The sequence below is a fragment of the Triticum aestivum genome, chromosome 7A (assembly GCF_018294505.1).
Source record: "Triticum aestivum cultivar Chinese Spring chromosome 7A, IWGSC CS RefSeq v2.1, whole genome shotgun sequence".
NCBI classification, from domain to species: domain Eukaryota; kingdom Viridiplantae; phylum Streptophyta; class Magnoliopsida; order Poales; family Poaceae; genus Triticum; species Triticum aestivum.
Window position 1 is genome coordinate 174,387,695 of NC_057812.1, and position 17,553 is coordinate 174,405,247.

Genomic DNA, 17,553 nt, shown 5'->3' on the forward strand with positions numbered 1-17,553 from the left:
CACGTAATAATGAGTGGGGCTGTACACGCCCCGGAGTCTCCGGAGTGCTGCCCTCGGGCCTCGGGGGCTCCCGCCCATGCCCAGTGGCAGCACTTAGCTCCATGCTAGTGCGAAGACGTCGAAGACTAGAATAGGTGCCGGACGCGGCTTTCCCATTTGCTTTCCGCAGTTGGCTTGTTTATTCCCGTTTGAAGTTTTTATTGGAGTTGCTGACGTTCCTGGCTTGTGGCTCTTTGTCTTTCTCACTCGCTCGCCTCGTTTTCTCTCGCGAAGTCTCGCGAGGGAGGATCGCGGACGCCCTCGCGAGTGTTTTTTGCCCCGATCATTTGGAGCTTTCCTATCCGAGTCCTCTGCAGGAGCACCCCTCCCAGTCCGTGCCCCACGGGCATCATGACACGAGCGCAGGACCTGGGCCGATCGCCTCCACAACTAAGATCATAAGTTACCCCTCCTACTGATCCTTGCAGGGCACGAAGCGCACGAGGAGGCCACGGCCTCGGGAGGCGAGGACCGCGCCAAGCCCCACCAAGCTAAAATAGTTCCCGCACATGGGAGCGCGGCGCAAAAACACGGCGCAGAAATAGCGGAAACAGCGTGATGGTTAAACAACAACAGTTCTAATACAGCCCCGCGGGGCCCTACATTACTTACTATTTTTGCGCAGGATAAGAAAGAAAACAAAACGGGCGCGATTCATCCTGCGCCAACCCACAGCGAAGGCTCGAGCTGCTCCTGGGGCTCAGGCGGATCCCTCCTCTCGCTTCACTGGAGCGCGACGGCGGGCTGACCCGCTACCTTCGCCCAAGCGGGCACGACGGCGAGGAGGCTGGTCGCGGCCACCGCTGGAGGAGCTGCTGCCTGAGAGGGGGTCGCCAAAGCTCGGCGAGCCCCGAGCACCGCTGCCTGTACGCTAGTCGCCATCTTCATCCTGGTCAGAGCCAGGGCTGGGCAGGCGGCCGCGGTCGTCGTCTTCAGGGCAACACCCGACATGGCGACCATCTTCCCCGAACACCCTCACGTAGAGGGTGGTGTCGCCATCAAACTTGAAGTACAGGGTGCACCACCGGCTCAGGCCATGTGCGCGGGCAAATATCTGCCAGCCGCGTATTAGAGCCCCATTCCAAGAAATAGAAACCTCCATCGACGCCCAGGAGGCCCTGCTGCAGCATCCGTCTGCCTGGAGCCAGAAGCCGCACCGGGCGCTGGCCGGTAGTTCATCTACGAAGAAATGGGGGAGCTAGAGCCTGGTGCTAGATGGGTCTGGTGACCACACAACGAACTCCGGCAGCACCTCCGCAGAGCGAAAGCGTGGCCTAGGGGGCGCACACCCACAGCGTGCCCCCCGTCGGCAACCGGGCACTCACCACCGCGCCGGGAACCGCCTCCATGGCCGCGGGAGGCCACCACGAGGACCGTGGTATACTTGCGAGGGCGGCCTCAGCCGCGCTTGACCAAAGGGGAGTCAGGCCCAGCCTGGGGGGCGTTTCCTTTCTCCGCGGCCGAGAATCTCTTTGGAGCCATGGGAGCGACGAGTAATCAAGAAGAAAGAAAGGAGCAGCAAGGAGGGACGGGCCGAAGGGAGTCGCCCAGCCCCGTACTTATAGCCGGAGGAGGCCAACCGATGTGCACCACGATCGCAGGTAATCATGATCGGTTTCTCTGCATGCAGGGACTTATCAAGTCATGTAGTCGTCGAGGCATCGTGGGGAAGCGCAGTCGCCCATGCCCAATCAACCACCACGCGGCGCCCAAGGCCGCAGGCTATTAGGGCCCGCGGCGCTTCGCGCTTGCCCCTTCGCTTCTCTTCTAAGCCAAGCCCGCGCGCGCCTTGGGCCCGGGGGCTACTGTCGGCATTCTGGGAACGGGGGTCCCCAGACTTGCCTGCCTACGGCCTGCGGCGTGGCTCAAGCGGGTCCCAGCGCGGCCCATCTTCATCAGCTCAAGCTCAAAGACCCTCGCGAGGGGCCAAGCCTTGCTGGGTGGATGACAGAAAGCTTCCTTAGAGGCAGCCTCATCAGGCAGGCTCGCGGGGAGGCGGAGAGATCAAGGCAGGGGTACCTCGCGAGGAACCCGTGACGCAAGCCATGACGATCGAGACCAGGTGGGCGCCAGGCGGGCGCCGGCCTGCGCAGTGTCCTTGTTTCCCCTTTGGTGCAAAGGGGGCAAGCATAGGCCAAGGCATCAGGCAAAGGTTACCATTCCAGTGCAACGAGACCAAGACCAGCCGGACGGCAGGACGGAGGTCACCGTGGAGCTCAAGATGGCGTCATCGCCAGTGCTTTTGATAGCCGAAGACCACCTTTGGTCAGGATAACTTGTACTAGATGTTCCCCTTCGAAATGGCCAATTGTTGGCGCCCTTCCCGCTCATTATTTGGGGAGAGGCCCAGGGCCTCTATAAATAGAGCTAGCCACACAGAGTAGAGGGAGACCCCAGGAGAGATCTGGTAGAACCCCAGCAGAGAGAGAGAGAGGCGACTGAACTCACCCTAGCAGTTCATCGCCCCAACTCAAGAACACCTCTCGCGAGGCTGTTCTTCCCTTGTACTGTCCATCATCAGCCCCAGAGGCAATCCACCACACCACACACTGGAGTAGGGTATTACACCACAACGGTGGCCCGAACCAGTATAAACATCGTGTCTCTTGTGTTGTTCATCATTTTCATCTTAGTTTGCACGAGAGGATCGAACGTAGATCGGTAGGGGAGAGATCTCCGCGTGCACCCCAGTGTTTGAACCTCAAGGGTCTGCCGGAACCCAAAACCCGACAAGCGAGGGGGAGGAAAATTTCGGGGAGTTCCCGGTTACGGTGGGAGGTCGGGGGCCGAGCGATGCGCGTTTCTCTCGTACACGTACGCACGTGTGTGCGAGGCGTTGGCTCTAACTAAACCGGAGCGAGGCGTTGGGCTCTAACTGAACCAGAGCGATTGCACTACACGCTATGCGTTACTGAACCCGAGCGATCGATCGATGGCTGTTAACTGAACCCGATCGAGCGATTCCTTCGCTACTGCTGCTAACTGAAGCCGATCGATGCTGCCTCTAGATGAACAGTGAGCGTTGCGGGGGGGGGGGGTGGATGAACAGTTCCCGGTAGGGGTGGATGAACATGACCCCGTGGTGTTGCCTCTGGATGAATAGGACCCCGATTGATTGAGCCGGTTGGGGCTGGATGAACAGGACCCCGTGGAGGGCTCGATGAACAGGACCACCCCGTGCAGGGCAGGATGAACAGTAGACGATGGAGGGCAGGATGAACAGTAGCCCGTGGAGGGGTGGTTGAACAGGAGCCGGTGGAGAGGGCTGGTTGAACAGTAGTCGGTGGAGTAGCGCGCGGTGGAGGCTGGATGAACAGGAGCCCGTGGATGAACAGTCGCAGGTGGAGGCTGGAGGAGGTCGACGGTGGATGAACAGTAGCTCGTGGAGGCTGGAGGGGGTCGACGGTGGAGATGAACAGTATCCCGTGGAGTCTCGTTTTGTGGTACGCCACACCCCTCCCGATGAACATGACACCCGTTTCGACCGTAGTGCTCCAACACAAGTTCGTTTAGTCCGTTTTGCGGTACGCCACACCCCTCCTGATCAACAAGACCCCCGTTTCGACCGTAGGAGGTCCGTTTCCTCCGTTTTGCGGTACACGAGACCCCTCCCGATGAACAGGATCCCGTTTCGGACGTGGCCGATCAAACACAAGGCCGTTTCCTCCGTTCTGCGGTATGCCAGGCCTCGTTTCCATCGCCTGTTCCGTCCAAGCCCTCCCGATGAACACGACACATTTCGTTGCCTCCCCATGAACACGACGCATTCCGTTGCCTCCCCATGAACACGACGACGACGCTGTTTCTCCGTTTTGACCCAGCCATGTACACGAGCCCTGGCCGTACGTATGCGCGAGTAGGCGTTTGAGACCCCGCCCGTATGTACACATACGTGGCCGTATTTTCTTTCTTGCACCCTGGCCGCTATACGTACGTGTAAATGCTACATGCACGCCTCTACTACGACACGTGCGCGCCTCTACATCAACCAGTATGTACGTACACGTTCGCGACCAGAATGACAACACTATGTATGCTTCGACCAGGTGGGTCCTGACTGTCAGGCACTTCCTTGCCCGCGAAGATGTAGCTGGTGGGTCCCAGCAGTCAGGGGGCGAATCATTTTTTTTGCCCGGACGCACTTCCTTGCGTGCGAAGATGTAGCTGGTGGGTCCCAGCAGTTAGGGGGAAACGTTTTTTTCGCGAAATACAGTGGCTCGTCCGGTGGGTCCCAGCTGTCAGGTGGAGGAATCATTATTTTCCGCGTAATAAGGAGGCACTTCCTTCTTCGGCCATGGACCCAGCTGTCAGCCTCTCCACGTACATTACACGTCCGATGGAAGTCGTTCCTTGACCATTTTGACCACGCCACGCCGAGAGCACAAGGGCGGTGGACGACGGCGAGGCCTAGGAAGGGGATGACACGGAGGCAGGGAAGACTCGGCAGTTGTTTCCCACGCGGAGGGGAGAACGACTGTATGAGGGTTTACTGGTTCGTCTGCCGTTGCCGGAGAATAACAGCAGGTGTGGGTGAGTAGATGGCTAGGCCAATGATGGGAGTACGGTCGGGCGGTGAGGCCTGCGCGGCAGCACAACCAGCCGCGAGGAGGAGGGAGCAGGCAGTCCCGCCGGCGCTTGTTTGAGTGGCTGGAGCAGGAAGATCAGAGATTGAAGAAGCACGACGGCCGTTGGATGGACATCCAACAGTCGGTGCTTGTGCGTCAACCTTTTTTTAGGAAAGCCTCAAATCTATGGAAAATAGCATACAACCCATCTGCCATTATTTGTAATAATTTACAACCCATTTGCTAATTCTTAAGGTTTTTTGGATCCCATATTCTTTTTGTTAGCATTACAGCTCATATTGTGGCAACTGTTAAAAAATTATACGGAATTTTGCGTATTTCGGTGCGGTCCGAACTATTTTTAATCCCGAAATTTCGACTCACATTCAAACTGATTTTAAAAATAAATGTATATCAATATAAAATCCAACAAATTCTCCATGCATAAAAATTAATGTAATTTAAAATCTTGAAATGAAAAAAAGATATTTGAAACTAATTGCCGGTTTGATGTGTTTTAAAAATGTACAACCCATTTCTCATTACTGATGGGCCATTTTCTCGGCCAGCCGAATGAAAGGTCTCCTCGTCTTGAAAGATTTGCAGCCCAATAGGCCTGACAAAGCGACTTACTTGGCAAATCACAAAAAGACTGGCTGTGGCCATGGACCCAGCTGTCAGTCTCTCCACGTACAGTACTCTTCCGATGGAAGTCGTTCCTTGACCACGTTGACCACGCCGCTCGGAGAGCACCACGGCGGTGGACGACGGCGAGGCCTAGGAAGGGGACGACACGGCAGTGGAAGCCTGCGCGAAGAGGACTACGAGGGTTCACTGGTTCGGCTGCGGTGTGAGGCTGCCGTCGCCGCAGGGCCTCGCCAGCGGTGGGAATAGTAGGGGGCGGTGAGGCCTCTGCGGTAGCACAACCGGCCACGGGAGGCAGGAGCATGCAGCATGACCGGCGCTGCTTTGGGCAGTTGGAGCAAGACGACCAGAGGTTGAAGAAGCACTACGGCCGTTGGATGGACATCATACGGTCACTGGAGCTAGAATCGTTCATATTGACTAAGTTGACAAAGCCCTTCGTCCCCGTCAACTTAGTAGGCCCACAAGTCAGCCTCCCAGCAAGGTGGGTCCCAGCTAGCCGGGGGAGTATTCATTTTTTTGTGCGTAATAAGGAGGCACTTCCGGTGGGTCCGAGCTGACAGCGGGGGGGGACGTTTTTTCGCGAAATACGATGGCCCATCCGGTGGGTCCCAGCAGTCAGGGGGAAAAGATTTTTTTGCAAAATACTGGTGGCCCATCCGGTGGGTCCCCGCTGTCAGGTGGAGGAATAATTATTTTGCACGTAATAAGGAGGCACTTCCTTGCTGCGGCCATGGACCCAGCTATCAGCCTCTCCACGTGCAGTCCACGTCCGATGGAAGTCATTCCTTGACCACGTTGACCACGCCGCGCTGAGAGCACTAGGGCAGTGGACAACGGCGAGGCCAGGAAGGGGACGACGCGGAGCCGGGGAAGACGCGGCAGTGGATGCCCACGCGTAGAGAAGTACGAGGGTTCACTGGTTCGGCTGTGCTGCCGCCGTCGTAGAATAACAGGGGGTGTGGGTGAGTGGAGTGGAGGGATGGCCTGGCCAGCGGTGGGAGTAGTATGGGGGCGGTGTGAGGCCTCCGCGGCAGCACAGCCGGCCACGGGAGGCAGGAGTAGGCGGCACGACCGGCGCTGCTTTGGGCGGCTGGAGCAAGAAGACCAGAGGTTGAAGAAGCACTACGGCCGTTGGATGGACATCGTACGGTCAGTCGAGCTAGAATCGTGCATATTGACTAAGTTGACAAAGCCCTTCGTCCCCGTCAACTTAGTAGGCCCACTATACTGGGTCCTAGCTAGCAGGGAGGTAACTTTTTTTCGCGAAATACAGAGGCCGTTTCGGTGGGTCCCAAATGTCAGGTGGAGGAAATCATTATTTTGCGCGTAATAAGGAGGCATTTCCTTGCGTGCGGCCGTGGACCCAGCTGTCAGCCTTTCCACGTACAATCCACTTCACATGAATGTCGATCATTGACCACGCTGACCACACCACGCCGAGAGCACCAGGGCGGTGGACGACGGCGAGGGCTAGGAAGGGAACGACACGGAGGCAGGGAAGACTCAGCCATTGTTTTTGTTTCCCACGCGGAGGGGACTACGACTGTACGAGGGTTTACTGGTTCGTCTGTCGTCGCCAGAGAATAACAGTAGGTGTGGGTGAGTAGAGGGATGGCTAGGCCAGCGATGGGAGTACGATGGGGTGGTGAGGCCTGCGCGGCTGCACAGCCGGCCGCGGGGAGGAGAGAGCAGGCAGTCCCGCCGGCGCTTGTTTGAGCGGCTGGAGCAGGAAGAGTAGAGATTGAAGAAGCACGACGGCCATTGGATGGACATCCAACAGTATACAGGCCATCTGTGGAAAGCCTCAAATCTGTGGAAAATAGCATACAACCCATCTATCATTATTTCAAATAATTTACAGCCCATTTGCTAATTCTTACGGGTTTTTTTGGAGCCCATATTCTTTATGTTAGCATTACAGCCCATATTGTGTCCACGGTTAAAAAATTATACGAAATTTTGCATATGTCGGTGCGGTCTGAACTGTTTTTAATCCCGAAATACATACGGATCCATCAATGTTCAACGACATCCTCACGCCCTAGTGCGCCGGGTCACCAACCGACGTGTGAGGAGCAGCGGCGTTAGCGGCGAGCTCAACGTGCTCCTGAACAGTGCCGTCCAAGGTTGCCCTGCGCTCCAAGAAGGCAAGTGTCCTATCGTCCTCCTCTTGCATGTAGTAGTCCTTGTGGACGATTTGCGCGTAGACGTGGGTGATTATGTCGATGGTGTCTTGCTGCGCCAGGCGCTGCGCGGGGAGCGCGACCTCGAGGTGGACATTCTCCGGCGCGACGACGGGCAGTCGCAGGGCCACCAGTGCGTCGAAGAGGTTGTTACCATAGTGGCCATTGAGGGTGGCGGGCATCACAGAGCCTGGGCGCGTCGGCTAGAGGCTTACGTCAAAGTCGTCCGCAAGCTTCTTGACGACGGTGAACTTGTCGAGGAAACCGATGAGGACCTCATCGAACAAGGAGACGAAGCTGTCGTCCAAGCGGCCCCTCGCCCTGGCGGCCTCAAGCAATACTACATGGAGACGTTCCTCGGTGCCGGGCCGCAGGCCGGCAACGTGGACCATCTAGCACAGCCGGCTGATGCTCGCGCTCATCGCCTCCAAGGGTCTAGCGTAGCTTCTAGTCAACTGATCTTGCAATTCGAGTGATCACTCAGCCCTTGGTTAGCGTGCATAGGTGTGTAGGATTTTGTACTACTCCTTGGCCCTCTACTGCACCTGCCTTTGGCTGTATGATAGGTGGGCCAGCCACCCCCTGGGGCCACGTGTCATTAACCCAAAGGCAGTTGCCGTAAGTCAATGAAGCTGCGGCCCCCTCCCTGCCGGCGTAGTATAGTCATCTCACCGGACCTCTAGTTGGGGCCAAACGAGAGAAGTTTGATGTTTACTGGTTTATTGGTCCCCTTTGCATTTTGCGCCAAGTTTTGACCTTTGATTTAACTATTAAATGTTAATGCATGTAAACAAAAATGTTGTGTAAGTCACCTTACGAAAACCCAATAATCCCAAAATACTTAGGCACGGTGCATTAACTCCCTCCTTGTTTCTTATTTCGTGACATATCAACCAATGAGAGATGTGGGCCGTGCATGCTTTCAATGACTTGAGACTACCAAACAGACATGCAGTGTTTAATTCATTGCATGTAATCCTATTAGTACTCTAGTTAGGAGTAGCAAAAAAACATTAAGTTCTCTCGCCGATAGGAATAAAACACCATGTATTTATTTACAGAGGGAGTAGTACATTTTTGGTGACATGCATTACTAGATATTGCTAGTCAAATACTAAAATCCAGATGGACGTGGTAGTACTCCTAAATCCAGACGGTGGTGCTACTAGTACTAGTAGTAGTACTACCAATGTAGTAGTAGGAGTACTTGCACTGTACTATCCGTTGGTCAAATTATTACGTGCTGCTCATCACAGTGAAGTGACAAGACCCTGCGCCGGAGATGACACCTGAGTATAGGCGCCGTGTTCGGCATACCATAGTCAGCCTCACCGTCTGCAGTCACTATCATCATGGCTATAGAGCTACCCTGCTTACAACTAGCCCTGTTCGACATAATTTCCCGTGCGTAGATGCCCGTGCATTGCACGGAACACCAAGATTGGGGGTGGACAGCTCCGGCAGCGGCCATCGCGCTAGATTTTTCCACGGCCTTCTACTCCTAGATGTGGTGGGGAGGAGATGAGGCTGATTGTGAGAGACAAGGAGTTGTTTGTAAATAGGGAACAAGTGTGGGCATCTTTTTGCAAAAATGGAGAAGCTTGGTTTGTATGCGTCAGATCTAGATCCAACGGCTATTGGTGAAAGATGGGAGGCACAACATCATCACCAACTCAGGACCTGTTTGATTCGCAGGATTTTGGAAACGCAGGAATAGCCGAATAGGACACGGCAATATTACAAGTTTTAAACTGATATTACAAATGTTAGGAGTAATGCTGCACCTACGAAGAGGGAATTACTAGGAGGTTTACGTAAGAAATTGCGTTACTTTAGGTGGATGCAACATTAGCGTACAAACTAAAATCCACCGCCCTGACAAGTCACTAATGGGCAAATAAGTTTTCGAGTCTCTGGCCACTTGATGTTTCAAAAACAAATTCAGCTTCTGCGGAGAAATGAGCTCCACCGTGTACCCGCGCGGGTGTGGCTGGGCATGAAGCGTGGGTACGTGCACGGTGCACCTATTCTCTTCTTGTATACGTACACTACGTATGTGGGGTTGTGTGAGAGAGATACAAACCTAGAGAGATATAGTGTGTGGGTTCTTGAGAGTTTTTTTTGTGGGGGGGGGGGGTCAATCAAAAAATTTAACATATGCAATGTGTGTGAAATAGAGTCCTGGATATAACATATATATAGAGGGGCGATCCACGAGAAGAGAGTGGAGGTATCATCGGCTTGAGGTGTCCATAAAATTGAAGAGATGGATGATGATGATGTGTGTGTGTGTGTGCGCGCGCGCGCAATCGATAAAGAGTGCCATCGAATTTGTGTGTGCCCACGTCAAAGATATAGAGTGGCTGGCCTACTGGAACGTGAGATGGGACATGTGCAGTTTGTCTCTGTGGCATGGATACCTACCTGCAGCGCTCGACTATCGGTGTGTGGTGGGGGAAGAGGGAGGCCCAATTAACTATAGTGGTACAATGGCTGGTATATGTGTGGAGGAGGAGAGAGGCCTACCTCATGTATTAAGGAGATCGATCTGCCTCATGTATTAAGGGAGATCGATCGGCATCCATGCATATGTGGAGGAGATGAATAAGGTTGGGAGAGAGATAGAGCTAGAGTGTTGGAGGGGGTGGTAGTGGAGTTGCTTCTAACAAATGGTGGGATAGGCTTGCTAGACAAATGGAGGGCACGCCCGCAATATCAATAAGAGAGGAGATGGCTGCTTGTTGTTTGTGCACGTGCGTGTGAGAGGTTGAAGATGAACTGCAGGCCCTCCCTAAACTACATGTCAAGTGCCTCTCTGCTACCATTGCGTCCAGTTTCGATAGTAGCATTCAAATTCCACATTAAATTTCAGTTTCGACAGTTAAGTTCAGAGTCAACAGTTTTTACCTCATCTGTTGTAATCAGGTGGTTTTTGGTGATGTTAATTTTACATCCATTTTACATCATCTATTGGAGATGCTATTAGAATCCCACTTGAGATTGACGATGTCTGTCTTGTGCTGCTTCAGCCTTGACGTCTTACGGCTCACCGGAGCTGCTCCAACAACGGAACGATCCGTCACAACAGAGCAGTGCCCTGGACACCGTCTACAGATTCCTCAGATCTTCCTCCACACCTCCGACAACCACCTCTGCCTTAACTGCTTCAGCAACCAACCCAATGATGCTGAGGTCGACACGGCTACGGCAAAGAGGTTGTACACTTGTTGCATCACTTATTACAATACATTCACGTCGATCCATTAGGGCTATTTTGGTTCAATGGAAAATCATTGATCCACTGGTTGTTACCATCACTCTAAATTTCTGCATGCTCTCCTTACATAATCTCACCATATTATTTTCGTATGCATGTCAGATATTGTACACAGTCATGCTGAACATGTGGAGAAAAAGAGAAGAGTTTTGTGCGGCAATACAATCTCATCCAGACATCGCTCCATGGTGGGTTCAATGGCAAACCCTCCCCACCCCTCTCCAGATTGTAATCCAGAGGAAGATATCTGTTCTGAGGCGGATTCAGACGCCGCTGGACCACTCCTATTTACCCCCCCCCCAAGGTGTTTGCTCTACCTTGGCATGATTATGTTAGTCATATCATGCATATGCTGCCTTGCAGTGCCTACTTTTAACATCATATATGTCATCTGCTTAGTTTAGACATGTTCTGTAATGCCACCTGTTTAGTTTCTATATCATATATGGGAATTATGCAGTCTCATGTATTTTAGCCAGCCATAATATATGTGAAATGTGCAATGCCATCCTGTTTAACCAGGCATCATATATTTGAATGATATCTTGCCCATCCTTTTCTTCATTACATTTCCATTTGTCGACAATGTTTGTACATTAAACTACTCTTCCTGTGAATCAGCCATTTGGGTGGGAGATGGAAAAATCTGGAGTGAACACAAGGCCTTCAGAGCAGACAATGCTACCAGTCGAAGCAGATCTCTTGTTGGGCCCCGATAGCTCCTCAGAGATGGATTCAGAGACAGATGACCAGTCCTATTCCCCCACTGAGGTGTATGCTCTAACTTGGCACGGTTATACTGCTCATATCATGCATACGGTGTCTTGCATTACATAGTTTAGACATCATATACACAATATTCAACACCATGTTCTTAGTTCAGACATCATATCGAACGCCCTCTGTTTAGCATATAAATCACATATGTGAATTAAATGATGCGATCCTGATTACTTAGATAACATGTAGGTGAATTATGTCATGCGATCATGTTTAGTTATTCATCATATCTTTGAATTATGTTATGCTATGCTATCCAGTTTAGATAGACATCATATATGTGAAATTATGTCATGCTATCCATTTTAGTTAAACAATATACATGTCAACTATTTCATGCCCTCTTTTTTCCACACTATCTATTGCATATGTCTCTCATACAATGTCTGTACATTCAACTATGTTTCCTGTTTATCAGCCATTTGAATTGGAGCGGGTGATGCCAGTATCTGGCGGACTAAAAACACGGTCTTCAAATAAAACAGTGCTACCTCTTAGTGGAGATAGCACCCCGGTTGTACATGCACAAGAACCAGCCCTACCACACATAACCCAAACTCTCGCAGATTGTACGCCTACTACGATGGACAGAGAACTAGCTTCACCCAATCTAACCCCAACCCCAGCCGATAGTAACCCAGTTCTTGTTGACATAGCACCATCTCCACCACAGAGCTCCCAAACAAGAGCAGTTAGTAAGGCAGATCCAGTGCCCATAGGGCCAGTACTATCACGACGAACCCCAACTCCACCAGTTAGTACGCCTATTCCCGTGGAGGAAGCACAACCAGCTAGTCGTAGTTTAGCATCTATCGCATTTGATGTTGTTAAATCGTATGCGCGTATCTTCCCATCTTGGAAATATTATACTGAAGATGAAGGAAAATGCCAGTTGCAGGTGTTTGTCCAGGAGTTATGTGTAAGTAATGTTATTCATGGCAATTACTTTGCTTCGTCCCATACATCCTACCTCCATGATGGTTATAATACAACAAATTTTCCCATTTTTCTCTATAGAGAAGGACCGATTTGGAAACTCAGGATGAGGTAACCTGTGCTAATACCTTTGCTATCTTCAAGAATGCTTGGTGGCAGTATCGGAATTACCTGAAGAAAACGTATTTCACCGGCAAAGAAACTCATCAAATTCCCTTACGTTCTCCTGAGACACATTTACTGGATGATGACTGGGAACACCTTGTTCTGTACTGGTCCCGAACCAAGAATGTGGTAAGGTCTATGAGCTCATTTTCTATTTTTAAGTATTATATTCTTGCGTCGTACTGTACTCTGTTCATGTAGAACAAGTGCCTAAACCTGAAGAACAACTGTTCTAATTTAAGATTCCATTGCTACCATAGGACATAGATATATGTTTGTTTGATGCTTTTATTATGTACTAGTACTTGGCAATAGAAGACTTGGTAGTTTAATCCTGTCCACCTTACTAATGAACTGGTTCACCGAAATGAGTTTCATATACTAGTACATGCTAAACTTGTTATGTGTCTGCTTGTTTCTTCTTTTAGAATGCTGACAAAATATTGGGGAAGAGTGCCTTATTAAGCAACGGTAAAGGAAGTAATGCAGATAAGGTTCAGGATAGTGACACATCTTGTCTTGGTTTAGTGTTGGAGTTACTATCAACTACCGCTTGCACAAGCTATTCAAACTCACTGTCTGAATCAGTTCGGTTTCTTGAGTCTCAACTACAAGCTGAAAGACATCGATCAGCTGTGCTGTGACAAGAAGCGGAAGGACTGCGGAAGTCCCTGGAGCATTCAGATGCATACTTTCTGGTGCAACAGCAAGCGTTGGAGGATTTTAGCGCCAAACAGGACAAAGCTAATCAGCTTGCTAAGCTTACTGCCAGCATGGTGGATACCCAGGATAACATTTCTTGAGCTCTTCTGAAGTTGTTTCAGTTATGCTCTTGTTTTGCTGCCGCATTTATTTGCACTGGTGTCCAATATTGACGGCCAGTGTATATGATATGCTGCTTTGTTCCTTATATTTGCATCGGTGGCGAACTTTGATGCCTAGTGGATGTAATATGTGTAATAGCCGTGATAGCCTAGCATTAGTTGCTTGCTTATTTATTTCCTTGTTGTCTTGTTTATTTGTTTGCTTGTAGTCATTGCAGTTCTTTTTCCGCAGTTAACTAGTGGCTGCAATAACCTAATTTTTAAAACTAGGCCACAATAACCATGGGCTAATATTTACTGTAGTGACACTGGGCCTCCTACGGGCCGTAGAAATAGTGGGCCTTCTATGGGCCGTAGAAACAGTAGGCCTTCTACGGGCCGTAGAAACAATGGGACTTCTACGGGTCGTATCATCAATGGGCCTTATACGGGCCGTATGATCGATTGGCCAAACATGGGCCAATAACAGGCTGCATTATGGCCGTAAACGGGCTAGAGTTGGAATCGTCCGTTCATGGGCCGACCGTAACGGGCCATCGTTAATAGGCCGTATTTGATGATGCTATGAAAACGGCCCAACGTATTAACGGACCACAAACGGGCCGACTGTAACCACGGGCTGAATTTGGCCCACAAGCAGAAAATGACAGTAACGGGCCGTAAGTAAACGAATGCTGGAAATGAACCCAAGAATAAATGGGCTCTGAGAAGGCCGAAACATAACATGGGCTGGAAACGACCCAACGGAATAACGGGCCATTAATGGGTATAAAGTGATACACTATTCATTACGGGCCAGTTTCACCACGGACCGTTAATGGGTGTAAAGTGATACACTGTTCATTACGGGCCAGTTTCACCATGGGCCGTTAATAGGCCAAGAGTTACATAGGGCCTCATATGGGCTGAAAGACGTCATGGGCCATACATGGGCCAGAAGTGAAAATGGGCTGGAATCATATTGGATGACCCAGATGACGCTACTGGGCCTAATTCGGATAGGGCGTAACGTGCCTTGGGTTAGGGGCTGTAAATGGGCTATATGCGAACAGGCCGTTAACAGGCTTTCCATGGGCCGGCCCGCCACCTTTTGACCAAGTCAAACGGGCCGGCCTTTTCACAGGAATGGGCCTCTGTTGGGCCGTGCCACATGTCGACGTATCATAGGTGCCTTCCGTCCAATGAGTGGTTGACATCTGTCCCAATGATGAGCCGACGCGTGTTTCCTCCAGCCAATGATGATTTCACATGTGGAAAATCCCCATTGGTCGGGGCTGTTAACGGGTTATCGGATCCAAAACCCGACCCGATAGCTTAACGGCGTTCCGTTACGGTGGATGCCACGTGTCGGTCACCCTTGACGAAAGCACTTCTGTGACGCGCGATTTATCATCATGGAAGTGGACACTTCCATGATGATAATTTTGGAAATGTGATGGAACACTTCTACGACAGCACATGTATGACTATCTTGATTCTGTCATAAATTTGTCATGGATGTACATGCATGACAAAAAAAGCGACCTACTGTGACAAACACGTATCATCACGGAAGTGTATTTTTTTGTAGTGTTGATGTCTACTACACAACCTTCTTCTTGTAGACGTTGTTGGGCCTCCAAGTGCAGAGGTTTGTAGGACAGTAGAAAATTTCCCTCAAGTGGGTGACCTAAGGTTTATCAATATGTAGGAGGCGTAGGATGAAGATGGTCTCTCTCAAGCAACCCTGCAACCAAATAACAAAGAGTCTCTTGTGTCCCCAACACACCCAATACAATGGTAAATTGTATAGGTGCACTAGTTCGGCGAAGAGATGGTGATACAAGTGGTATATGGATAGTATATAATGGTTTTTGTAATCTAAAAATATAAAAACAGCAAGGTAACTAATGATAAAAGTGAGCATAAACGGTATTGCAATGCGTTGAAACAAGGCATAGGGTTCATACTTTCACTAGTGCAAGTTCTCTCAACAATAATAACATAATTGGATCATATAACTATCCCTCAACATGCAACAAAGAGTCACTCCAAAGTCACTAATAGCGGAGAACAAACAAAGAGATTATGGTAGGGTACGAAACCACCTCAGAGTTATCCTTTCTAATCGATCTATTCAAGAGTCCGTAGTAAAATAACATGAAGCTATTCTTTCTGTTCAATCTGTCACAGAGTTCGTACTAGAATAACACCTTAAGACACAAATCAACCAAAACCCTAATGTCACGTAGATACTCCAATGTCACCTCAAGTATCCGTGGGTATGATTATACGATATGCATCACACGATCTCAGATGCATCTATTTAAATCAACACAAAGTACTTCAAAGAGTGCCCCAAAGATTCTACCGGAGAGTCAAGGCGAAAATGTGTGCCAACCCCTATGCATAGGTTCATGAGCGGAACCCGCAAGTTGATCACCAAAACATACATCAAGTGGATCAATAGAATACCCCATTGTCACCACAGGTATCCCACGCAAGACATACATAAAGTGTTCTCAAATCCTTAAAGACTCAATCCGATAAGATAACTTCAAAGGGAAAACTCAATCCATTACAAGAGAGTAGAGGGGGAGAAACATCATAAGATCCAACTATAATAGCAAAGATCGCGATACATCAAGATCATACCACCTCAAGAACATGAGAGAGAGAGATCAAACACATAGCTACTGGTACATACCCTCAGCCCCGAGGGAGAACTACTCCCTCCTCATCATGGAGAGCGCCGGGATGATGAAAATGGCCATCGGAGAGCGATTGCCCCCTCTGGCAGGGTGCCGGAACGGGTCTAGATTGGTTTTCGGTGGCTACAGATGCTTCTGGCGGCGGAACACCCGATCTATTGTGCTCCCCGAAGTTTTTAGGGTATATGGGTATATATAGGAGGAAGAAGTACATCGGTGGATCTCGGTGCTGTCCACGAGGCAGGGGGCGCGTCTAGGGGGGTGGGCAAGCCCCCACCCTCGTGGGCAGCCCGGGACTCTCCTAGTCCATCTCCGATACTCCGTGGGCTTCTTCTGGTCCAAAAATAAGTTCCGTGAAGTTTCAGGTCAATTGGACTCCGTTTGATTTTCCTTTTCTGCGATACTCTAAAACAAAGAAAAAACAGAAACTAGCACTGGGCTCTAGGTTAATAGGTTAGTCCCAAAAATCATATAAAATAGCATAAAAATGTGCATATAAAACATCCAAGGTTGATAATATAATAGGATGGAACAATAAAAACTTGTAGATACGTTGGAGATGTATCAATGACGTCACTACTTCGACTATAGCTGCTTCCACTAGGTCGACCCAATCGTCAAGTGGCACACTCGTGACCTGCACCTTGCATACCGTTCCTTGGTGACATGGTAGAAATTCTGGTTCATGGTTGTCGTAGCCTACACGTTCCCCAACACTATTGGGTGCCCCAAATCATCTCCTGGGTGTTGTAAGTCTGACCCTCGTGTTCCGCAAAGACATGTGGCGAGTGCAAGAACAGACTACTACGAGCGGTGATGCCCATGTTGTGAGCCGGGACAAGCCTGATGCGAGCGGTGATGGATGATGCCTTGGTTTTGTTCCTTTAAGGGAGGGGTGGAGACCTCAGATATGTGTTGCAACGCTAGAGTTGGGTCTCTTAGGATTAGAGTTCTGCTACTTGTCGGCGGTGCTATTGTGGTGATTGAGGCACCCCGCAGACCAAGAATAAGTTCCCCTCCACTCCTGGTCCACCTCGCCGACAGAGGTCTTATCGATGGAGTAGAGGAGGGCGAGTGATTTTTGGTCGCTGCTCTTCTGGAGTGGTAGATGTGGTTGTGTCTCCGTGTTAAGTACGCGGTCCTCAGAGGCGTCTTCTGATGGAGTGCACATGTTGTTTCGTGTCTTGGTGATCTAGCTCCTTGTAACACCCACAATGCGGCTATATCTCCCACGTGTCGGGGCACGACTTAGAGGCATAGCCGCATGGTAGGCATGTCGTAAGAGGGGTAATCTTTACACATCCCATGTACCAAATAAGAAAGGGATAAAGAGTCGGCTTACGATCGCCACTTCACACAATACATAAATATATCATACATCATCCAGAATACAATCAAGGTCCGACTACGGAACCAAAATAAAGAAAGACAACCCCAAATGCTAGA